Source organism: Mustela erminea, chromosome 12, assembly GCF_009829155.1.
Source record: "Mustela erminea isolate mMusErm1 chromosome 12, mMusErm1.Pri, whole genome shotgun sequence".
Lineage (NCBI taxonomy): Eukaryota > Metazoa > Chordata > Mammalia > Carnivora > Mustelidae > Mustela > Mustela erminea.
The window spans coordinates 53,632,082-53,657,805 of record NC_045625.1 but is presented as its reverse complement, the minus strand read 5'-3'; the positions used below and the strand labels follow the sequence as shown (position 1 = coordinate 53,657,805).

At 43.1% G+C, this 25,724-nt stretch overlaps 1 long non-coding RNA gene across 1 annotated transcript; it reads left to right on the top strand.

Annotated features, from left to right (window-relative positions):
* Positions 1-1,559: 1,559 nt before the first annotated feature.
* On the top strand, positions 1,560-24,469 carry LOC116570310. The gene is made up of 3 exons (XR_004277386.1): positions 1,560-3,394; positions 11,927-17,089; positions 22,180-24,469. It is a non-coding gene; the product is annotated as an uncharacterized LOC116570310 (long non-coding RNA).
* Positions 24,470-25,724: the final 1,255 nt, after the last annotated feature.

Here is a 25,724-nt window from a genome sequence, read left to right as displayed (position 1 = left end):
AGCTGTCTCCAGCTCTCTCTGCCCATCCTCGAGGCCAGCTTCTAGGAAGAGAAGGATTTGTGCCTGATGAGCTCCAGCTTGCGAAGCCTCCTCTGCAGAGACTGGCTGCGTTTTCTAGGGGGTGCTTGAGGCACTTTTGGTGGCGAGCTTGGCTCTGGCCTTCCTATTATTTTCCAATTCAGTTGGACCATATCTTGTCATTTGATAGAGGAGGGAACTGAGGGACAAAGAAGGGACTTGACTTCCCCAAGGGCAGGCGGTGAGCTGAGAGCAGAGTCTGCATCAGACCCCAGGATTCTTGATTCTGAGTCCGTCTGCTCAGTACTGGGGCCGGTGTCGCTGACAGTTCACTACTGTTCAGGAAGCTTCTGCTGCGTGCCAGGCCACTTGCCGTGTGCCAGACACTTTACATAGGTTATCATTACAGTAACTCTAAAGAGCATTATTAGCCCCAATAAAAATTTTTTAAAATTATAAGAGTAACATATACATAAATCAAAATACTTTGAATAACTCAAAAAGGCCTAAACTGAAAGTAAGCCTCTTACTCTGCCCCCTTTTCCAGAATGAGGCTGGTATTTTTCATCCCTTGAGCGTCTCTGTCCATATCTAATAAACGTTACCATGACCTTCTGAATGAGGACAGAGAGGCTCCCAGTCAAGGTCACCAGCCGTGGCTACCTATCTCCAACCCAGCACTGCCATCACTCTCTATGGGAGCGATGGAGAGTGGGGAGATGAGTAGTAAGTAGTGAGGCCACAGATAAAAGAAGGATCAGATCAGAGTTCACGTCACCCCTTCCTTTTCCTGTCCACCTACACCTGCTAATGCTACAGGTTTTCAGGAGCTGAGACCATAAACTTTCTTGGTGCAGGTAACCTGACGCTCGTTTGGGAGGGCTGCATTCCTTCCAGGCCTCTGTGCAACTGGACAGACAGCTTTCCTTGGGCCCCTGTCACCTAGCGGCTGTCACCCCAGTGCGGCCTCCAGCCTGTGCTAGCTCTAGGAGTGGGGCAAGCTCTGGAAGCTTCAATTTCCCTGCCTGTCCCTCTGGGTTGTTGGGAGGCTCAAACCAGAGAGATCCTGGGGAGAGGACTGGAAACTGGAAACTTGAAATCTCTTTCTGTAAATAGAGCAGCTGCTTTTCAAAGGCCTGGTTTAGGACCCTGTGGCCCTTCAGTTCAAAACAGTGAATGTTTAGGGTTCTTTGCAAAAGGGTGCGTCTGTCTCTCGGATATGGGGTTCACGTTTTGGGTGTGTTGTGTCTATAGAAGCAGGTACAGAAGTGTGTCTCAAAGTGTGAGCAAAGTGGGCCTTCCTTTATCTGTGAAAGAGGGGAACACTGAGCCGTTGGAATCAGAGACGTTGGTGAATGTGAAGCGGATTTCCTTCTGCTGGAGGACACTTAAAGCCAGGTTGGTGAGGGTAGAAGGAGACACTGATCCTGCTTGGGGTGCACAGTGGATGCTTTAGCCTGTCCCTTGGGGTAGGCAGATGATCAGAAGCAGACAGAGGGCAGCAGGGGCCTGCTGGGTGGCACGAGCAGACAGAGGCCTGCTGGGTGGCACGAGCTTTCCAGAACCAGTAATTTCATTTGTTTGTTAGTATTTTTGTGAGTGGAAACGAAAGGGACTTGGGAGGATGGCATGTGATCATTTTTTCAGGAAAAGCTAGTTCTGTCCTTGAGAGTTCTTCATTCTGGAAGAGTTGCTAGAAAATCCTGAGTTGGAGGGGACCCTCCAGGTGAGAGCAAATGATGGGGCGGTGGCCGTGGGCTCCAGGGCTTTGCAGCGGAGGAGCTGCTGGGGAGGGGTTGCTGTCTCTGAAAAGCCCTTCTAGAAACATGCATAAATCTGAGATAGTACAGGGGGAAAGTCTGAGCGTCCGGGAGGAAAGAGAAAAAAAAAAGCAAAAACGGTTTTAAGATGAATGAGGGGGGTTGGGGAGTGGGCCGGTTCCAGAGAGAAACCGTGAAAGGAGGGAAAGTCAGATTTTTTTTTGAGGCCCAGCCAGCCTTCAGAGCCTGCCTTCAGTGTCTGTCAGGACAAAGGATGCTGCGCCCCCTGGTGTCAGACTGGCAGTCAGCACCGCTCGCAGCCGCAGAGACCTGAGGGCCGAGAGTCCCAGGGTCTTGCTGGGAAAGTCCACGGGTCAGGCAGATGCCTTTCCTTCTGTTTGCGAAGGGTGTTGCAGTTGAAATAGCCTTTGCTTTCTCCACTCTGGAATTTAAATAGAGACTCTAATGGAGAGAGAGGGGGGTTTTGTTGTTGTTTTACGTGCAATATAGGCCAATAGGACAATGCCTGCTTCAAAGTAGCCTGGTGGGGTGGTAAGTCCACGGACCTGAGAAGAAGACCTGCTTTTGAGGTGGAGTGTTGGTCTGGGGGTGAGTCATTCGACATTTTAGAGCCTCCCTTTCCTTGTCTTAGAAACAAAGGGGTTGGAGTACCAAGCTCCAAAACTGGGATTTATTAATTAAGATATTCCAAGAACCTTACAAATTGGACATTCTTTTTATTTTTATTAGCATGCAGGTACCCATGTTCTGTGGTTCAGCACAGGCTCCCTGATTCTGAGCAAAGGTTTTTGTGTCCCCTTTCCCTTTTAAGAAAGGCAAAATATGGCTCTTTGCAGCACAGAAGCCACCCCTTCCACCTTTTATGGAGTCTCCTGCAAAAAGCAACTGAGCGAGCAGGTCTTCAGACTCTGCTCTGTTTCTTTTAAAAATAAAGTAGGAAAGTGTCGTGCTGGAAATTATGCTACTGAGTGTTACATGTGGTAGGTGTGAGTATATGCTTCAACAGTTCCAGGCACAAGACCAAAAACGTCCCCAGAATTAGCAGAGTTTTCAGCTATAATCTGGCTAACATTTCTACAAATAGGGTACAAAGACCAATTTGAGAGTATGCAGTCTCTAAGGGGCTGTATGGTTGGGATTCCGCTGGAATTTAGGGCCGTCCCGTACACAGTCATGTGATTTTTAGTAGGCTGGGCCCCAGGAAAAATTATGCAGCGGCTGAGAGTACCCTCTCCTAAGCCCACAAGTCTAATCACTGGGATGGGTCCTCAGTCATACCTCAGGGCGATTTCTTCCCTCTATGCTGCCCTTGAACTCCGATCTCTGCATAAGGGCTGCATTTTGGGTTTGTTTTTAAGGAAACTGGTTGTAGCCCCATGAAGGGTTACTTGAGTCGTCATGCAGATGTGGAGGGTGTGCACAGCCGTGGTTGTGTAAAGGACGTGGTGTCACTATTCCAGATGCAACACCAGGGAAGCAGGTCCCTCTGCAGGGGAGAGGTGACAGGAAGAAGAAGAGCAGCACAAAGAAGAGGACCCATGGCAACGGTTGGGGACCAGGCCTGAGAAGAGAGTTGGAGTTTTGGCCCCTCTGAAGTGAGCAGCTATGTCGTGGGGCTGACTTGACCTCCAAAATTCGTATGTTGAAGGCCCAACCCCCAACACTTTGGAATGAGTCTGTATTTAGAGATGGAGCCTTTAAAGGTGTTACTAAGTTAAGAGGAGGTCATTGAGGTAGCACTATTCCAGTGGGACTGGGGAAATCCTTTTAAGAGGAGGAGGTTAGGACACAGACTGGTGCGGTGGGAAGACCGTACGAAGACACACCAATATGGCAGCAGGTGAGCCAGGGAGTGAAGCCTTAGGAAAAAAACACTTCCACGGACACCTTTTTCTCAGACTTCTAGCCTCTAGTATCATGAAGAAATAAATTTCTGCCACTCCAGTCTATGGCACTTTGTCATGGTAGCCCCCACAAAGGAATACAAGTCACAACCTGGCGCCAACCAATTTTGGGGATCCATCGAGGGGGGCGGACCTAGAGTCACCGATTTCTTTTAAGAGAGGTTCAGAATCTTTCACTTTTTAAAATGTTGGGAGCAGAGCTTAGCTTCATGGACATGCAGCCTGTGTGCCATCACCCAGCACTCAACCTTGGCCCCAGAAGGGTCTCTGTACTTGGTTTCAGGCTCTGCTACGGCCATCCAGAAATTCTTTTTTTTTTTTTTTTAAAGATTTTATTTATTTTATTTGATAGAGATCACAAGTAGGCAGAGAGGCAGGCAGAGAGAGAGGGAAGAGGAAGCAGGCTCCCCGCCAAGCAGAGAGCCTGATGCGGGGCTCAACCCCAGGACCCTGAGATCATGACCTGAGCTGAAGGCAGAGGCTTTAACCCACTGAGCCACCCAGGCGCCCCGCCATCCAGAAATTCTTAAATTTTGAAATTTTAAATTCTTAAATTCATGAAATTCTGCATTTTCATGCCACACTGGGCCCTACAAACTACGGAGTTAGTCCTTGTTGACAACCTACACGAATTTAAAATCAAGTGCTAGTTCAGAGTACGGGGGCCAAAACGATCTACGTCTGTGGCTGGATATAGCATGAGACTCCAGTATGGACTCTTTGTCATCCACTGGATTAAGATATTCCATTCTCTGAGAATCCCTGGGAAGGACATGATGGTGCCCAGAGATTTTTTGGTGGGTGGGAGGAAAGGCACAGATATTCTTCAGGTGTGATTACCTGAGATTCTGCATGAGCTAATGGGGCCCTGACCAAGATCCCCCCTCCCCCTAGCCTCAGGGATGGGCAGTGAGAATGTCATAAGAAAATGCTGAGGAAGGGATCAACACAAGGAACTAAGTGGTTTGGGATGGAGGGTTGGGGAGGACCCTGCATGTGGACGACGCTGGAGGCTTCCCCAGAGTCATCACCCATCCAGCACTGGAGTCAGGCTTTGGAAATTGGAACGGTGGATGCTTGTTCCCTGGTCTGAGTGGTAGGACTGTGAGGGGTGCTACAGCCTCACGTCAAGGCTACACAGAGACAGACCAGATAACAGCAGTGAGAGAGGACTGGCTAGACCCCGGTTTTCTGCAGGTGCTTTGTAAGCAAGACTCTTGCTTTGGAGTGGGTCGGTCCCAGGATTCTTTAGGGGTTCTCGATTGGGCTGGATTAGGAGTGTTGAGCTGCTAGAGGGAAACACTTCCTGTTGGAAGGAAGACCTGAACACTTAATTGTAAGTCAATAATACATTTCCATTTCGTGGGGCATGCTATGCCGGTTGAATCTGACTTGGAAGGGGAAGCTTTGCCCCTGATGAAAGGAATGTGGCCAACAGTGAGTAGAGTCATGGGGCTGTTACAGAGAGATCCTGTTTCTCAGGAGATGCATTCACTTCTAGCAGCTCACTGAAAATATTAGAGTGGGATGTTTGGTCAGTAGGTTCGCTTTTCTGGTTCTTTCTGCCCAGTACTGGCTAACTGGAGAATGTACGTTTTAAAAGAAGTAATTTCTAATGGACATTCTTGCAAACTCCCTGAGGGAAATGAAAGACTGAGACACTGAATTTCTTGGAAGAAAGTTGCTATATAAACTAGTATAGAGCTTTTTTTCTCTCCCATCCCCCCATGGCAGGTTTGCAGGACCCACCAAAGAACTCTCCCATCATGCAAGAGAGAATATGAAACTCTCTCCGGGCCACTATCAGGGAAACTAAAATTCCCTCTTTCTTTCGTGTTTCTCCAATCTCGTGAGTCTGATTTCCAGATCAACAAGGAAGGTTGTATGTTTATTATTTTTTACACTTTGCATATGGAGAGTCCCTGAAGGAACCCTGAGATGGGCTAATTATGTGACTTATCGTGGGCAGGCCAGGACTTAGTACAACTGGGAGAATTCAGCCACACCTGCACAGTGTGCCCCGAGCTAGCTCCTCCTCCTAACTAACGGTGCCCTCCTCTTCCCTGAAGTGTATGAGCAGGGCTCCTCCTTTTGGCTGAGCCAGTCCCCATAATTCTTAAGGGGTTGGGTTCACTGACCCAATATGTAAGAGGACTGAAATTCTGTGTGTGGCATTTCTGATCTAATTCCTAAATGACAGCTCCCTTAAACATGTGGGAGATAAGAAATCTTGCTAAACATTAGAAGACCATTATTTTCAGAGAAATGAAATCTAGGTCCACCAAAAACCTTGTCCACAACTGTTTGCAGGAGCATTATTCATAATAGTCCAAAAGGGGAAACAATCCAAATGTCCATCTACTAATGAATGGATAAACAAAAACATGGTACAGCCACACAGTGGAATACTACTTGGCAATAAAAATATGGTAGGGCGCCTGGGTGGCTCAGTGGGTTAAGCCTCTGCCGTCAGCTCAGGTCATAATCTCAGGGTCCTGGGATCGAGCCCTGCATCGGGCTCTCTGCTAAGCAGGGAGCCTGCTTTTCCCCCTCTCTCTCTCTGCCTGCCAATCTGCTTACTTGTGATCTCTGTCTGTCAAATAAATAAATAAATAAAATCTTTAAAAGAAATACAATATGAGATATTGCTTTATGCTACACTGATGAACTTTAAAACATTATGCCAGTCACAATGGAACATATCATAGGATTTCATTTGTATGACATCCCTAGAATAAACAATCCTACAGAGAGGAAATAGGCAAGTGGTTGCCGAGACCTGGGGGTCAGAGTCCGGGCATCGGAAGACGACAGCACCATGGTACAGAGTTTCTTTTTAAGTTGACAAAAATCTCCTAAAATTGATTGTGGTGGAGAATGAACAACTCTGAAGTTGTATCAAAAGATCGAATTTTGCACTTTAAATGGTGAGTTGCATGGTGTGCAAATGATATATATATTTTTTTTTTAAAGATTTTATTTATTTATTTGACAGAGAGAAATCACAAGTAGACAGAGAGGCAGGCAGAGAGAGAGAGAGGGAAGCAGGCTCCCTGCTGAGCAGAGAGCCCGATGCGGGACTCGATCCCAGGACCCTAAGATCATGACCTGAGCTGAAGGCAGCGGCTTAACCCACTGAGCCACCCAGGCGCCCGCAAATGATATTTTAATAAAGCTGTTAAATTATTATTTTTTTTTTAAGAGAGAATTTTTTTTTTTTTAAGATTTTTTTATTTTTTATTTGTCAGAGAGAGAGCGAGCGAGAGCGAGCACAGGCAGACAGAGTGGAAGGCAGAGTCAGAGGGAGAAGCAGGCTCCCTGCCGAGCAAGGAGCCCGATGTGGGACTCGATCCCAGGACGCTGGGATCATGACCTGAGCCGAAGGCAGCTGCTTAACCAACTGAGCCACCCAGGCATCCCTTTAAAAATGCTTTTTTAAAAAGATTTTACTTATTTCAGAGAGAGAGAGACAGACAGACAGACAGAGAGGGTGCGAGGGTGGGGGCGGAGTGAGGTGGGGGCGTGAGAGGGAGAGAGAATCTGAAACAGATGCCAGGCTCATTGGGGAGCCTGACAAGGGACCTCGATCCTATCACCCCACTAGATCAGGACTGAGCCGAAGCCAAGAGTTGGACACTTCACCGACTCAACCACCCAGGCACCCCAAGAAATTATGCTTTTTAAAAGACCATTCGTTTATGTCTCTTTCTGAAGCTGATCACCTTGGGACACATGTATCCAGGCTTAAAAACAGATTTTATGAGCTAAGTAAAATGACAATGTGAAAAATACTGATTTTCCATTAGGTAGAGAGCTGACTTGCAGATCCAGGTACAGCCACAATATTTATACCTGTACCTACTTTGAACTTGGCTGAAAATTTTTTCCTTGGCCTGAAATCATTAGAATATATTTAAACGATACTGAAGTGACTGCTGTGTTTGTCTTCCTAATACTCCTTTTCCCTGCTTAATGTCATAGCACCCCAACTTTCTCCTAAAGAACCATCCACTTTAATTTCAGTTCATGTGGTTTAAATATTGCTGACCCCAGGCCCCAGGCTCTATGAGTCAGTCCTGATCAATCAGCACATTTTATCCAGTGGCATGTTGGAGCTGCCTCATACCAGCTTACTCAAACCAACTGGAAAATTTTTAGGAATTTTGTGAGCCAGTTGTTAACTATGACCACTATTAAAATTTAAAGTATATACATTTATAATTAAGTTATATCTGAAACAGTTATTAGGCACTCAAAACTCCTCACTTCTTAATTATTTGAATACATTTTATGATTACCCATGCTCTTGAGGTTACGTATACCTATTGGACCTGCATGATTTAAGGGCACAGCTGTGGGTCTCTTCGCATCTCCATGGCTCAGTGACTTCCTGTCGGCAGCTTGAAAATGACCAACAGTAGTATCAAGACCATACAACTATGTAAATGCCGTATATTGGGGCTTCTTCTTCTTTGTCGAGGAGATTGTTAATCATTTACCAGCAGAAATGGGTTAAATAATATCCCCCTTCTCCCCCAAAATAGATGTTTGTGTCCAAATCCCTGGTGTATGTGAATATGACTTTGTTTGGGAAAAGGATCTTTGCAGGTGCATTTAAATTAAGGCTCCCGAGATAAGGCCACCCTGGATTATCCCAATGAGCCCTAAATACAATCACATACGTCCTTATAAGATGTGGCAGAGGGGGTTTGACACAGACATGCAGGGGAGACGCGCAGATAGGACAAGGAGGCCGCAGAGACTGACTGAAGTGGTACACCCACAAGCCAAGGAATGCCTAAAGCTACCAGAAACCAGAAGGGGCAAGAAACAGAATCTTCCACTGGAACCTCTAGAGGGAGCACAGCCCTGCTGACGCCTTGACTTTGGATCGCTGGCCTCCAGAAATATGAAAGAACACATTTCTGTTGGTAAGCCATCCTACCTGTGGTAATTTGTGATGGCAGCCACACAGCTATGTCAAACTGACACAACCCTGTCAAACTGACACACCCCCATACCACTGGAAGACTATCATAGGGTCAGGGATGGGCACGTCACCCCAGTTAGGACAACAGGAGGTCAGCTTCTATTGTCAAAGAAACAATCTCCTTCTACTTAGGGATTGCCAAACGGTGCCATCTTTGCCATCATATTTGCCTAAGAATGAACACAGCACAGAAAGTCATCAAGTTGGGATCTAGAGAGAGAAAGAGCAAGACATTTTGGACAATGTTGTTTGAGAAGCTGGATCCAGTCTTCTACTGGAATTCTCTATCACAAAAATAAATTCATGTATTCTCTTTTGAAACCAAGCTTCGAACCAATATACACCTGTGAACTTTCGTGGAACATTGGAAAGCGTTCACTTGTACAGACAAGGTTGTAAATATATACAATTCCTAGTCTTTGATCAGTTACTGTTGAAATCAAGCCTAATAACAAAGACAATCCGGGAAACCTGGATCAGACAGTAAACAATCTGATACCTACCTGAATTCAGTCGTGTTCATTTGCTCCAGAAACATTTATACCCAACCATGTTTAAAGGGTTCAATTCAGGACATAGATCGGTACATTTAAGAGCTTACAACGTATTTGCCAGTAAGGAGTTTAGGATAGCTCACATTACTGAGGTCACCAACAGTATTAACTTTTCATTACATAGCCCATATTTTTCTAGACAGTACTAAATTCATATAATTTCATTATTTTTGCTAAGGAGAATTTGTTTAATGCACAATTAAAATATTTTAACTTCTTTATGAGATTACATTTAAGTGCATTCACAAATCATAAAAGAGCTTTTGGCAAATCGAATGGTTTTGGGGTTGGGAAAATATTCTAGCGACTTTCTTTTTTTTCTTTTCTTTTTTAAGATTATGTTTATTTACTTGACAGAGAGAGAGAGAGAAAGAGAGACAGCACAAGCCAAGGGGAGAAGCAGAGAGAGAAGCAGACTCCCCGCTGAGCAGGGAGACCCACTTGGAGGCTCAATCCAGGACCCCTGTGATCGTGACCTGAGTCAAAGGCAGATGCTTAACCACTGAACCACCCAGGGGCCCCTCTTCTTGTGATTTCCAATGACACTGTGCTTTTGGTAATTTTTAACTTCTCAAGAATTTTTATTTTCCATTATCTTAGTAATTTGTTGGCGTGGATAGGCACATTTCTGAAAGGACGGAGTCACAGGAAGTCCCAGAGATAGACACACTGTACTGAAAAATTTTAAAATAAAAGTAGTATCTTTTAACATATAGCATTTCTACCTTTATTTTTTCAGTTCAGGAGATTCAAAATTAATATTGCCCCATAATTCTATTTCTTTTCTATGCCTTTTTTTTTTTTTAAGATTTTATTTATTTATTTTACAGACAGAGAGCACAGGTAGGCAGAGAGGCAAGCAGAGAGAGAGAGGGAAGCAGGCTCCCTGCTGACCAGAGAGCCCGATGCGGGGCTCGATCCCAGGACCCTGGGATCACGACCTGAGCCAAAGGCAGTGGCTTAACCCACTGAGCCACCCAGGCACCCAGCTTTTTTTTTTTTTTTTTTTTTGGTAAGATTTTATTTATTTATTTGGCAGAGAGAAAGAGAGAGAACACAAGCAGGCAGAGTGGCAGGCAGAAGCAGAGAGAGAAGCAGACACCCCAGTGAGCAAGGAGTCCAATGCAGGACTTGATACCAGGACCCTGGGATCCTGAACTGAGCCTAAGGCAGCCACTTAACCCACTGAGGGTATCCCCCTTTACTATACTTTGGCAAATAGTTGTGTTTCTGTTGTTGTTTCTTTGTCTGTTTTTTGCTGAGCACATTTTTCATTTTGAATAAATTCTCAACTTTTTAAATCTAATTAAAGTCTCCTAAGTTTAACTCAGCATTTGTGGTTAGTTTATTTTTTAAAAAATTATTTTACGTTTATTTATTTATTATCTATTTATTTATTTTGGGGTTTGGGAGAGGCAGAGGGAGAGAGAGAATCTTAAGCAGGCTCCACACCCAGCCTGGCGCGAAGCCTTGCGGTTAGTTTCTTGATGATTGATAAACCAGAAGTCCATCTTTGGGAATTGAAAAAAATAAAAGAGGTTCCTGAGGGTTGCTTGTTGCTAAAAGAGCCCATTACTAAAAATAATGTCACTAGCATCCATTAACTAATGTCCACTTGTCTTGACTTAAAATAGAAATGAATTCTCAAATGCAAATATCCAAATAGATTATTGTTTAGCACTTTATATTTGCTAATGGCATTACTTATCAAAGAAAGAATTGTTCTGAGTATTTTCAAGGCAGACAACAACAAAACAAACAATCCCATAAACCGCCAAACACATAAAGAATAAGCCAGCCGACCACACACAGGCCATCACACACTCGTGAGGCACAGGGATAAGAGATTTCACTAGGACATACAGCAGACATTCATCAGTCGATAACGACTCAAGTCTTCTCTCCTTCCAGTCTAGAACAATCCACTCTGTGCTACAAAAAAAGTAGCCATCAGAAGCTTTTGGGAAATGAGCTTCATTATCAGTATGGACTGCAAGGAAAACATGAGAAAATAAAAACTTAACTTTCAGAACCCCCCCCTTTTTTTTTTAAGATTTTATTTATTTATTCAACAGAGAGAGAGAGAGAGAGCAGAGCAGGGTACAGGAGGAAGGGCAGAAGAAGGACAAGCAGGCTCCCGCTGAGCAGGGAGCCTGATGCTGGGCTGAATCCCAGGACTCTGGGGTCATAAACTGAGCCAAAGGCAGATGCTTAACCTACTGAGCCACCGAGACACCCCCAGATCCCCCATTTTTATAGTGCCACAAAAACCTAACCTAAAAATCGGGAACACATCAAGTTCGCCAAAGACAGGTAAATAGATCCAAAATAAGTGTTTAGGAAGTCACTTTCCATTAACAAAAGCAGCTTTTCATTATTACCCTTTCTTGGTAATGCTGGCTATGGAGGACCCCAGCAAGTTAGCTTTTTTCCTAAGGCTAAAAAGAAACTCACCACCAAAGTTGAAATACAAGGAACCGGAAAAAATCAGTGATTTGTTCCCTGATGGCAACTTTATGCCGGAGACCAAGAGTTTCTTTACACTAAATCGTTTTCTTCATGTGGAAAACACTGATAGAAATCTAGGTGAATGGATATAATTAAGTATTTGTGTGGTTCCAACTCTAAACTGCTTTTTTTTTTTTCCCCCTTTTTCAAACACCTCCACAACTTGCCCAGTAACCAGAAGAGAGGAACAGCCTTCTAAGAGTGAGGCCCTCAAGACATTTCCAGGCTGCCTGGACAAAGGCTTGGAATGATTACAATAGTGAACCATCCTGTCTTGGACCTGAATCTAGATTGATGACCTAATACATCTTTTCCAACTCTGACTGCCATGGTTTTATGAGCATCAAGAACTGGGCGTCTGCCACTGTCAACAAGTACAGATTCTTCAGAGCTCGAACGTCTGCAGAAACTTAAGTGTCCCCCAAAGAACAGAGATCGCACAGTGTCCCAGGGCTCCGGGGTGCTGCCTCTAGCTTTTACGCATGACACTGGAACTCCTCTTCAGCAGGGTAATTCTTAAAGGAGAGGAAGTGTGCCCGTTACTCACCCCTGTTATATTGGTTGAAGAACTCTGAGTCAGAGCGGGGCAGATCTCTGGGAAGCTAATTAAGCTTAGTTTAAGGCCCTGTCCTTTCCAGGGGCCCCTTCAGAATGCTGTACCTAATTTTGTACTTGTAATTTTGCATTCTTTGCAACGAACAGGCCCCTTAATTGTATAAGCGGCAGTTCCCCTGCCACCATCACTGCCACCGTAGGAATCGGCCCCAGAGCTTGGTGACTTGCACCAAATCTTAGTTTGGTGAAAGTGCAAAAATTAAACAAACTCTTCTTCATTTTTGTGACACTCCCTCCACCCCACCTTGGGCAAGTCGCAGTTAAAGAGGAGACTTCTTCGAGTGCCAGTCCTCAGACGGCCTGTCAACGACAGCAGTGGTTCAAAAACTGGCTGCGTTTTTAATTTATCCTCCTTAGCTCCTCTTTAAAAGAACATTTCGTTGTGGGCTAATTATTACAAAGGCTTGTAGACTCTAAAGGCAGAAGAATTTCCATGAGTGACCTCCCTTTGGTTAAGCAGCATCTCCATTCCAATTTCAGCTAAGTTTTGTTTTCCAGTAAAGTTAATGGGTTTGGACTAGCCTTCTACACTTTTGTAACAGGGCTCTCAAGGGACCAAGCTACAGCAACATTTATTTTTTCTGATTACAAAAGTAATGGCATATCTATATAAATATATATACACACATATATAAATAGCTTGAAACATTATAGCATTGAAAGTGAAAATCTTCCATAATCCCACACAGCTGAGAAAACCAGTTAACATTTTTTTCAAGGCATATATTAAAAATTTCATTTATTATTTTACAAAAAAATGGGATTATACTTCAGCTTTGAAGCATGCTGTTTTCCACCTAGCAATATGTCTCAGACATCTTTCTATGCCAGTCTGAAAAAAGTGAGCCTCTTTTTAATCTTCTTTTTAATGGCTCCACGGTATGGTCCTGTATGGCCAAACCATACTATCTCTAACCAATTGCCTGTTAATGCACACTTGGGTTCTTTCCAGTTTTCCCTGTACCAAATATTCTTGCAAACATCATTTTACTCTTACATCTTTGAGCCGTTGTACGAGTATTTCTCTATGATGAATTCCCAGAAGGTGAATTATTATTGGGTCAAAGGGTATGAGCATTTCATTTTTAATAGCTATTGCCAAATTGCCCTCCAATAATTTTATACCGATTTACACCTTCACCCACACTGTGAGAAGGAGCCTGTTTCCTCACCCCACCCCCCCTTAGCAACACTAAAACCATGCAATTTAGGGATGTCTGATGTGAGTTAGAAGTTAAGAGGTTCAGCCTGTGGAGTTTTTTTTGCCTTTGTGAAAAGCTAACAAAGACATCAAAAGTCTCCCCCTTTCCCTGATGAACCCCCTGCTCTGAGTGAGCCGATACCCAGACAGACATCCAGCTAATGTAAGAGGTAAAAATGCTAATACCTAATGCTTATTTTTTGGCTGGATTTTAGCTGTTTTGTTTTTAGCTGGATTTTTCAGAGATAATTTGTTGTTGAGTGCATAAACAAATGTGTTATAGAATACTTAATAACTTAATTATTCAGGAAATGGATATCGGTCCTGACCTCAGCACTGCAGTTTTAACGTAAGCAACATATTTAATCTTAGAGCGCCAGTATGTTTACATCTGAAACAGTCCTTGATTTCATCTTTATGTTTATTGGTGCAGAGCAATCTGAAAAAGCTATTCTTTAAAGACATGGGAAAGGGGCTTAGTCGGCCCTATGAAAGAAGAGCAAGGTTTGCCAATATCCAGGTTTTAGGAACTTGTTTTGGAGATTACTATGGTTTACATCCCCAGAATTAGGATCACCGGGCATTAGAGCAGGTTGGGGGGGGGGGTCTTTAGGGGTTATCCAGCCAAAAGATTTTGAAACCCTGCTCCGCAAAGCCTGGGGGTTGCTTCAGGGAAACAGAAGAGGTTGGTGGAAGAGGAAAGCAGATGACGGCTGAAGATTCATGGTATTCCAATCCTAACTGCACCACAAGTGCCCTGCTTTGATCAACGTCATGTGGTGGGTCATATATTATGTCATCTGGAGCAAGTTGATCTTTTATTTTCCTCTTCTGTAAAACAGACACAGTAACAGTGCCTATTTAAGAGTAGTGAAGATTAAATTAAGTAATATTATACACATGTAGCTCTTAGCCCAGTGCCTGGCACATGCGAAGGACCCAATAAATGTTTGTTAATGTATTAGTTAAGATTTTCCTTTGAAAAAGGATTCTGTTGCTTACCTCTCAAAACCACCCATTTACTTTTGCATCTATACAATAAGGCGATTTGTTTCAGATGGTTTTAGATGGTTTTAGATTTGATTGATTTCCTGCTTCTCAATCCCATGATCTTACCCTCAGATCCCAGGACCCGTCCACTTTGCTGGAGATGCTGGGGGCTCTGAGGATAACTGGCCTCCAAGACAGCAGGTGGGACTATTTGCCACCCAGCTGGCCAAGATCAAGGCTCCTCTATCTGCCTTGCTCTTTCTTGGTTTGTGAAAGAAATATGACCTTGTGAAGAAAAGTTTTCTTTGCCCTGTGGGCGAAGTTGTCTACAGGGTTCACTCTGAGAATCAAACATGAAAGTTGCAAACTCTTAGGCAGCTTTCCTAGGGGCCATCTTTTCCATGATTAGGAGGACAGTTGAAAGGAGTTCAGAAATGGGCCCTCAAACCTTCTAAAATGGACTGCATTTTCTATTCTTGGCCAGACACTTTTAAAAGGAAGAACTCATCCAACAAACATACACCCTTATCAATCCTTTTTTTAGGAAAGCTTGTCTTTGTGTAGGGGAAGTTTTCAAGTTCTCCTAATGAATCACAGACGTGAGGCGGGACGGGGAGAACTTCAAGCATTTTCCTTTTTGAATATGTCTAACATGAGACCAAAAACCAGGGAGCGAGGAGCAAACCCTTCTGAACTGTGTATCTCTTCTGCCCAAGAACTCATTCCATGCCAGTCACTGCTGCCGTCTGAGAGCCAGACGTGGGCTGGGGGAGGGGTCTCTCTGTGTCAGGGCCATTCAGGGTCTGTGGTAGACTTAGCAGCAAGTAGACGTAAAAGCTGTAGAATTAAGAGTTGAAAACAGTGTTTAATGAAACCCCTCCCACCAGACGCTCTTGATCAAAGTCTATCCTTGCACTAAGACAATTGATCTACAGTTGCATACATAAAATTTTGGCAACACTCTGTCCTCATGGCTTTCAACAGAGGCTTTAGACCTCTGAGACTGGGCATTGTCCCAGAATTGAGATCCAGTTGCATTACGCATACCAGAAGACACACCACCACAGCCGAGGCCCGTGCAACCACTTTCTTTTAACCTCGCGTCTGTGAAAAATTACTTTCCAAAAAAATAAGTGAAACCCGATGTCTTCTCCGGGTGGTTATTCTTGCGCCTATGAAGTCAATAAAACTCTCCAGATTTATTAGACAGCCCTGCTGTGGAAGACAAGACCACTTCCTATTCCCTAGCAGAAACGTGTGCCTTTCCTTTCTGTAACCTTCTGACCACAGATTTTCATTTTGCTCGTTTCTTTTCTTTTTCTCAGAAAACTGGTCAGAATCCTGTAAGATAAGTGGCTTGGCCTGCACTAACAGCCCCATTTCTGGCCTCCAGGAGGGACAAAATGAGCATAGTTCAGGCTCTTCTACCTTTTCTTGTTTACCTCCCATCTTCAAGTAGCCCTTTTTTCTTTAGGCCAGAAGTAGCAGAGTTTGGATGTCTCTCCTGCCACCACACTAAGCATGAAATGCAGAACCTACCAACAAATTATACTCCTGTGAGAGCCCACTAACCAGCGGGTGATGACAATGGGATTCGGTTCTATTTAATACAACAATATTTATTGAGCTCCTACTATATACGCCGGGGCTTCCCTGGATATGAAGATGCAAAGATATGGAGGATGATGTTGCCTTCTTTCAAGGGGGAAGTCAACACTTACTGAGTGAAACTCTGAGTGGGACAGATTCGGAAATAAACAGAATGTTGTGGGATACAAAAACTAGAACATAGAACGATTTCTCAGAGAGGATGACTCTCGGACTCTCTGTTTAAAGATGATTAGGAGGTTATCAGATGAACCTGGAGAAGGGCAGCCCCAGCAGAGGGACCAGCAAGCACAGAGAATCAGAGGTGTGGACTAACACAGATTTGGGACCTAAGAAGTTGTGTGCATTGAATGAAGGCCAAAAGGTTGTAAGTAACCTGTGCTCTTACATGAATGTGGGTATATTTTTTGGCGATGGGGATCTACTAGATGGGTTAGAGGCTTGGAGAACTTGTGGTAGCATAAGCAACCAGGTGGGGGACAAGTGGCCGAGTGCTATCTTGGGAGGCGTGAAGACAACCTAAACCCGGCCAGTGTGGTCAAAATGCAGTCAAATGCTCTGCCACTGAGCTATACCCCCATAGTATGGTCAAAATGAAGAGGGTGATTCAGAGTGAGAGCAAAGAGAAGACATGGAAAGGAGGTGGAGTTACAAAGATTCTCACCCCAGAAAGACTTCTATGCAGTTGTATTCCACTATTTAAGAGTGCAAATTACCTCCCAAATGCTTTTAATTGTAAGTTATTGACTCACTAGTTCTTTTTATTCCTACCCATTTCCGGAAATGGTCTGCGGAAGGAACCAATTCTGTACCTAGAGTCAGGTCCATCCTGAGTGACTGTGGGGCCTGTGGCCAATCTACGAGTTGCTGAAGAGCATTTGTAGAACATTATCCCTGGTTCAGACATTCTGCATATCATGGTAAGATACTTATACCAGTGGAATCTTCACTAGTTTCAGTTTTGATTATCCTCGTGTTAATGTCCCATATATCTTAACTGGCACTTCCTTGGATGATAACTTCTAGTTCATTTACTTATATTTTCAGGCATTAAGAGAGAAGGCGCTCTTGCCTACATCACTCATCTGACAAAGGAAAAATGAAGTGTGGCATCTGGGGAATCAGAGAACTCTTCGTTTGTTCCCCGTAAACTTGGGCAAGGGGCCTAAGCTTAGTTTCTCCAATTGCATAATGGAACGACATCAATATCTACCTCATAGTTTTGGTGTAAGAATAAATGAGCTAATGACGAGAAAGGACTTGGCACTTAGAAAGTGATAAGTTCATAGTATTCTCTAAGTATCATGCATCACGCTGATTGCTAGACGGTAGTGTCTCATAGCAGTCTTCAAGTTTTTTCAAAAAAGATCATTTAAACTCTTTTTTTTTTTTTTTGAGGGCAGCGTTTAATCATTATATTCCCATTCCGCATAATAGGGTCTGCCTCAAAGAACATAAAGTGTCTTGCTAAGAAGGATTGAATAATAATTTGTTTAAAGTCAAACATCTAAAAAATAACATGATCAGGACTCAGATATGTGTCTGCCTGATTCTGAGCCCAGTGCATCTTTAACCATCTCCCAAGTTTGTTTTTTCTTTTTTCCCCAAAAGAAAATATTGTGGAAGCAGAATATAGTGCTATTCCGTGTTTTCTTTCATTATTAGCTTTCGAATTATTTAACTATCGTAAGTAGGTGTTCTCAGTGTAAATAGTTTCCGTCCCTATGATTTAAAGGTCATTTTCAGAGTATTCCTACATGGGTCAAGCTCTTGGCTGATCATCGTCCTTCTTGAGTCTCAGTTCCAGTTTTAATGCTTTCTTGGTGAGGTTCACCTATTAGAGTCCTCTATTTTTTTTTTAAACACATAAAACTTTATTGAGTGTTGAAAATCTCATATGAGATCAGAGTCCTCTGAAGGCATTTCAGCTTTAATAGCTCCAAGCTCCTCCTCATCAACCAGCCCCCCATTTCTCCTTTCTCCCACCTACCCTCCGAAAGCCCTGCGTCCCCCTAGATCCTGATAGATGGCATTTCTTTTTTTAAGATTTATTTATTTATTTGACAGACAGAGATCACAAGTAGGCAGAGAGGCAGACAGAGAAGAGGAGGAAGCAGGCTCCCTGCTGAGCAGACAGCCCGATGTTGGGCTCGATCCCAGGATCCTGGGATCATGACCTGAGCTGAAAGCAGAGGCTTTAACCCACTGAGCCACGGCGCCCCAGATGGCATTTTTTATCCATGCAGACACATTAAAGGTTTTGCGTTCAGTCTTCACTCTTTCCATTTTCCTTATTGAACTGGTCACCATGCATTATTGTTTCTCCTTCAAACAAACACGGGTTCAAATCTGGCTTTTCCTTTTCGTGCCAGCTGCTACTCTCAATCAGTGCTTCACCGTCCTTGGCCTGAGGAGTTTGGAGCGCTTCCGAATTGACCTTCTTATCTTCAGCCCCTTCCCTCACCAACCTTTTGAAGGCAAAATTATCTTCCTATGACACCGAGCAGCTCAGACGCTCTCCTGACCTAAGACCTCTGGCCGTGCTCCTTCACCTTCGGTGTCCACGTTTCTGCTCCCTCCTATGTAACTGTGTATTGAAAACCAAGCCCAGTCAGATTTTCCTGTCACTCTCTGCATGTGTCTTTGGCTTTAGCTGGACTGTACCACTCCTGATTCTCCCAAACACCCAACACACTTTAGTAGGACTTTGTGCCTCTCTTCCAGGTGCTTCTTCTGCCTCCTTTTCCTCCTTTTCGCCCTTAGAAATTCCTGCTCATTCCACAAGTCTCAACCAACATCACATACCAGGTGAAGCCCCCTCCACCTCTCTGTGCGACTCAAAGAAAATTCATGGCCTCCCTTCTGCTTGTATCATAGCACTCCCGTCACTTCTATTTTAGAAGTTTATTTAGTTCTTTAGTATCAATGGTCCATGGAGTCTCAAGGTCAAGGGCTACTTAATTCATTGATATAACTGCAATCCCAACACAAAAATAGTTCCTTTCTTTTCTTTTCTTTTCCTCTCTTTATTTTCTTAAAGATTTATTTATTTGGGGGCCCTTGGGTGGCTCAGTCTCTTAAGTATCTGCCTTCGGCTTAGGTCATGATCCCAGGGTCCTGGGATGGAGTCCTTTCAACCTCCCTGCTCAGTGGGGGGCTCTGCTTCTCCCTCTTCCCCTGCCCCTGCTCCTGTTCTCTCTCTCACACACGTACTCTCATGCATGTGAGCTTTCTCTCTCTAATAAATAAATAAAATCTTAAATCTTCTAAAGAAAGATGTATTTATTTATTAGAGAGAGACAGAGAGTGCACGTGTGTGGGGCAGGGAGGGATAGAAGCAGAGAATCTTCAAGTGGACTCTCCGCTCAGTGTGGAGCCCACTATGGCGCTCGATCTCACCACCCATAAGATCATGACCTGAACAGAAATCAAGATTCTGATACTTAACCAACTGAGCCACCCAGGTGCCCCAAGTTTTTTTCTACTTAAGGAACAAGAACACGTAGCTTTTTTGAAAAATAAGTGGACAAATTAAAGCAGTAGAAGAGAGGTAAATCATGTAGAAGTTACAACAATATTGGATGTTGGGGAATTCTGGTCTAGCCTGTAGCCAATCCTGAACAAATGTGAGTTAATCTATGGACAAATCTGTTTTTGGTTTTTGTTTTGTTTTTTGTTTTTTTGTTTTTTTCTTTTTTGGTTTTGGTTTGTTTTTGAGGTTCTCTATTCTTTTTATTAAGTATTTCTTAAATTTTAACTCCAGTATAGTTAACATACAATATTATATTAGTTTCAGGTGCACGATAGAGTGATGTCACACTTCTGTACATTACTCCATGCTCATCATGATAAGTGTATGAACCAATGTATTTTACAAATACTTGACGTCACCCTGGGCACAATTCTGTTTAATAACAAAGGTAAAGAACAGGTGTGAAAGAGCAGATTGGTCTCAGGACCATGTGGAACTAGAGATCCATTAAATTTAGATGACCCCTACCAGTGGAATTTCTTCAGACCTTGATGTTTTCTCACTCTGCCTGGGGTCACCCTCGCCACGGAGATGTTTTCAAACCCTGCTTGGAATTCTGTCAATGCCTTTGTTTAAAAAGTGATTTCCAAGCCGCCAGAGGACCAACCTTTTCTTGCAGTTGGGCAAGGCTGTTATCTCTGGAACTTCTGCCCTTGTTTCTGTCTTTAGGTGTTAGCTTTGGAGGGACTCCCCTTCATTTTGCTATTGCCAGGAGCTAACACTAACGGAAATGACTGTAATACTAACATATCAATGCCTCTACTTAATGCGGTTTACAGATCTCTCCTGAAGGTACTCCATGGTGCATAGAACCTGTTTCAAAGAAAGTCAGCTCTCACTGGAGGGGAAGTCAGGGGCTCTAGATTCTAGTTCTGACCCTGCCACTAGATCGCTTGCGTGACCTGGGGGTGTGGCTGAGTCACTCCAACGCCAGTCCTCTCCTCCGTCTCAGGAATGGGAAGAGTTGCAAATTTGCAGCACCTAGGCCAGATGGGAACCACAAAAGCATGCTGTGTACCCCTTACAGTGTTTGAATGAAGTGACACTTTCTTTGGAAGATTTTATATAAGGACACAGGGTTTTATTTTCTCTTAAGAAATCAGAAGATCTCGCTACATGGGTCCCATATTTCTACTCAATTTCTGCCCCTTTAACAGAGCATGGGCTCTCCTGGGTCCCAATGACCTTATCAAGTACATTTGCCCTTTCGTCTGTCCTACACAGAGGTAAAAATACCAGTTGCTATTTGTCATTGTGCTTGTACTCAAGGGTGAGATTGAAAATATTTCACTACTAAGGCCTGGGGACTGACCTATCAGAATGGACACCTTTGTGCTAGAACGACATCCTGGGGGTGACTTGCTCTCCCCAGCTTCTGGATCATGGGAAGATCTGAGTTCCTGGAGAAAGGGCAGATGCCCAGTGACGGGCATCACTCAGTGGCCTGAGAGCACCCCTAGACCTCAATCGGTAAGGACGGTCCTAGCCTCAGGTGCACAGCAACTAAACATCAGCTCTGCTCGGATGGTGGTTTCCTCCCAGTCGAGAGATCTATTCCTGCACCCATGTCTCTTACTGCAAACAAGAAAATGAATGAAAACTAGAGAGAAAAGGCAGAACGATTGTTCTTCCCCTCGGTTGCTCTGTTCGTTGACCCACTGGAGACTATGGCATCTGAGTCTGAGCTCCCGGTCCTAACCAATCTGTAAACCCTTTTCCAGTCTAAGCACAAGGAGCCTCTCATTTTATCCATTTCATAAATGGAGTGAAAATTCTGCAAATCATCTTGGAGAATTTTGCAAATCATTGTACGGAATTTATAGAAGGGCTAAAACACTGTGTGAAATAATAAATCACCAATAAATTATCTCCATTTTATAATCGGGTTTTTCAATTTTAAAAGCACTCTGATGTTCTTTTTTTTTTTTTTTCCTTTTTTAATTTAGCTATGGCTATTTTTCAAATGGAATTAATGACCAAAAGCTAGCCCCATTCTCTAATTACAGTAAGAGACACTAGACAGGAGTTGTTCCAGACACTGACCCATCTTGGCTCAGGGAGACGCTCTGGGCAGTTTTCCTATGAGCTGGCTTAGTACCTGGGGCCAGGAAACATCTGTTTTAACATGGAGTCCAGCGGGCGCTCTGTTTAATTATAAAATGGCCTTGCAGTGTCCCTCTGAGTCGGCTGACCTTAGCCTCTCCTGCTGTGCCACCAAGCAAAATGAAATTCTCTGTGTTCCACTAGCCCAATGTCCAATCCCAGTGTTGAAATGCCTGGAGGAGAGCGAAAAAGTTAGACCTCTGCCCTCTGGGAAGGTGTGGGGAGAGACAAAACAAAGAAACGCTTCCTACAAGTAACTGAGAAGCTTAGATAGGCCTGGGTGTCGCTTGTGTAGGGAAAGGGGGAGCTGATTCAGGAATGACTCACACTCGGAGAATGAGCTGTTTCTATAATACTTCCTCCTCTTCACTCCAGGGATCCTGTTTGGAAGGTCAGGGGCAATGACAATGGAGAAGCAAAGAGAAACCTGGAGAAGGGAGGAATGCTGGAACACGGAAAGACTCACTCACCTTGAAGAAGAGGACACACACTGGTGTGATGAGTTCGTGTAGTCAGTTCTGGCTCAGGACTTAGAGTTTATTCTTAGAACACGTACGCTTGGGATTTCTTCACGATGGCATGAATCTGTTATTTAATTATTATGAGAACTTACCTTCCCAAATCTTCTTCTGTGTTAATGGGAAAAGAGAGCCCATTGTCAGCAGCGTCTGCTTAGGAATATCTTTTGTCTTGGAGCTTGTTGTAATCACTTCCAGACCGGTGGTATATTTATGATTTACATAATGTTACAAAGGAAGAAGTCTTAAGGATTTTTCTTTCTCTAAATCTTTGTGAATTATTATTTTAGACTCATTGCCAGATTTTTGTTAAAGGGGGAAGTTGATGAACTTTTAAACATGTCATTACATGCCCCGAAATAGCAACTCTTTGTTCTTGCAAAGATTTTTGTGGGAATTTAAAGGACTGTGTGTGTATGTGTGTATGTGTGTGCATATGTGTGTGTGCGTGTGTTTAGAAACAGGTAGGAAAGGAAATGGGCAAAAAGGAACACTTGAGGTTCACTGATAAAGTTAAATACATATTTTGTTTTTCTGTTAGAACAAAAGTTGGCAGATTTGGGGGAATCTACCTAACATTTGGTGTGGGTTTAGGAAGCAGGCTCTACATTCATTTCCAATCATGTTTCAATAATTAGGGGTAGCACCAAAAGGGTTAAGCCCTAAAGCAAGGAAATATCTCTAAGTCAGAAAACAAAGGGAAACTTGCATATTTCTGAAGATGACATCGGATCGGCCTGTGAATTTCAAGCAATTATGCGATATTATGATTCCCACTGAGTACGCATTAGTTGGAATACTGATCTTTTTATTTCTCCATGTCCCGGGGTTGTACACTGAAAGAGCCCTGTTCAACTTTGCATGTCAGAATTTTGAAGGAAAAATTATAGTAAAATATGTTTAAAACAGTGGGGCCTTATGTGAGTGAACACAACATTTCCCAAGGCTTTCAAAAATCCTTTTGTTAAAAATATGGTTTTTATTTTGTTTCTTTTTTTTCTTTCTTTCTTTAATATTTTTTTCCTTTTACTCAGGCTTTTACCTCCCCTCCTTCCTGGAGGAAAGAAGAAACAAGTTTCAAAGGATATACATAACACAGCCTACATCTAGGGCCTGGGGACTTACAATGGGTTTGTTTTAAAATGAGACACCCCACATGGAAAATAAACAAGTGAGAAAAGTTCATCTGTGTATATAACTTCAGTTCCAACAACTATGGTGACAGTCACAGTGTCTGAGTAAGTGTCCCCTAGAGTCATCTTGTGAGCAAAATGATTATTAATTGAGGTTTCTGTGAGTCTAAAGATGGTTGTTCACAAAGGGTAGGAATTTTGCTAGCGTGAGGAACTAAAGACGGAGCCCCTGGGTTGTTCTAAGATAAAATGTCTTTTTCAAATTGAATTAATTGAAAACAAAACAAAACAAAAAACAGGCACAACGAGGTGCCAGGATTAGGAATGATGGTGAACGAATGTCCAATTCATTTCATCCTGTGATAGCCTTTCTTCCAAAGAAGAGAAGTAATTGGTTGGATCAGTTAGGAATTGCATTTAGCTGTCAGTGATAGACATTTAACGTCAATGGGTTATTTTTAACAGAAAAGAAATCCTACCTCTGGCTATCTGGGGCTCATGTGGTGACTCTTCAAAGTCATCGGGGACCCAGGCTCTTTCTAGATCTCTGTTCTTCCCTCCTTAGGCCATGACGTCCTTCTAGTCATTAAATGTTCTCTCCAAGCATGAAAGAGGAAAGGGGAGGGCAAAAGGGATGCCCTCTTAGCTTAGTTAACTCCTTTAGAGAGCTTCCCCTGAAATGCCTCAAAATAATTTCACTTATAATTTATTAGCCAGACTTTTGTCACAAGGCCACACCCAGCTGCAAGGGAGCCAGGAAGATGTGGTCTCTTAGGAGGAAAACCATCCCGGCCCCAAATGAACTCAGGGTTCTGTAACCAGTAATAAGGGAAGGTCAGGTATTGGGTGGGAAATCAAGTCTCTGTCATACTCCTATAAAACGTCTGTAATGCCAGTGCATTATCCAAGGCTTATGGATTGCTTCTGTTTGAATCATGCGGTATTTAAGACACTAGTATAAGGACATAGTTTTGCATTGCATTGTCTCAAAGCATATGGCCAAAATAAATACTTTTGCCCATCATTGATCCTTTCCTCCACTATTTGCATAGTTTAATCTTGGAAGTGTTTGTGTTCATAACTAACGAGCAGAAAATTTCACATCCTCTTGAAATTCCAAATTAGGCAAGTGCCATTTCTTGTCTAGAAGTTATATTTATAAATGGTTATATATTCCGCAATCTTTTTCTTTTCCACACTGTGGTTGGAGCTTAAACTTCCTTCATTGTAAAAAAAAAAAAAAAAAAAAAGGACATTTTAGAAAACCTGTGGATTCATAATTAGAGAAAAGAAAGAAACTAACAAAGAGTATAAAGTATGTAGAGTGCATAGAGTAGGGCCAACTTGCGAGCCCCTCCCCCTGCCAGAGTGACCACTTGGACTTCACTTGAATTTCTTCACTTTCCTTACTTATGCTGCTTAAAATTCTACCAATTAAAGATTCACTTCCGTTCTCAGCCATCCCTTCTAAAAGGTCACTTTTTTTTTTTTTTTTTTTTTTTTTAAGATGTGAAGTTATGAGTCAAGCAGAAATCGGTGCAATAACTTTAATCAGATTGCTTTCCTACTGGCTAGGATACAGTCACACTGAACGGGAAGTATGTATTTTTCTCCTCACTTCATTGGAGAAAGAAACATACTCATGGCAAACAATTCAATGTGAGCAAAAAGAGGTACTATGTAAATAAGTCTCTATTCCCCACTCCCCCCATCCTCTCTACCCTTTTACCCCCAAATCCAAGATCCTTTCCCTTCCTAATGCCAACAGTGAGGAGACATTTCTTACGGGTATTACCCAGAGATATATGTAGGTATTAACACACATACACAATGTGTCAAAGTATAAAAATAATTTTGTTCTAACCAAATAGTCATATATCGTATGCATTATTTGGTGCCTTTTTAAAAAAAACGTTAAAGTATCATTGAAGAATTAAAAAAAATAAGCACACACACCTGCTACATTAGAGAAAGAAAGATTCCTTGTTAAACAGGAGTTCTAGTGTGTGTAGGGGGGAGTTCTATATTTTTGGAGTGGAGATATTTCACTTCCATATATTTTTTAAAGATTTTATTTATTGATTTGGGAGAGAGTGTGAGAGAAAGAGCATAAGCAGGAAGAGAGGCAGAGGGAGAAGGAGAAGCAGATTCCCCGTTGAGCTGGGAGCCCGATGTGGGGCTTGATCCCAGGACTCTGGGGTCCTGACCCAAGCGGAAGACAGACATTTAACTGACTGAGCCAGCAGGTGTCCCCACTTCAATATTTTCT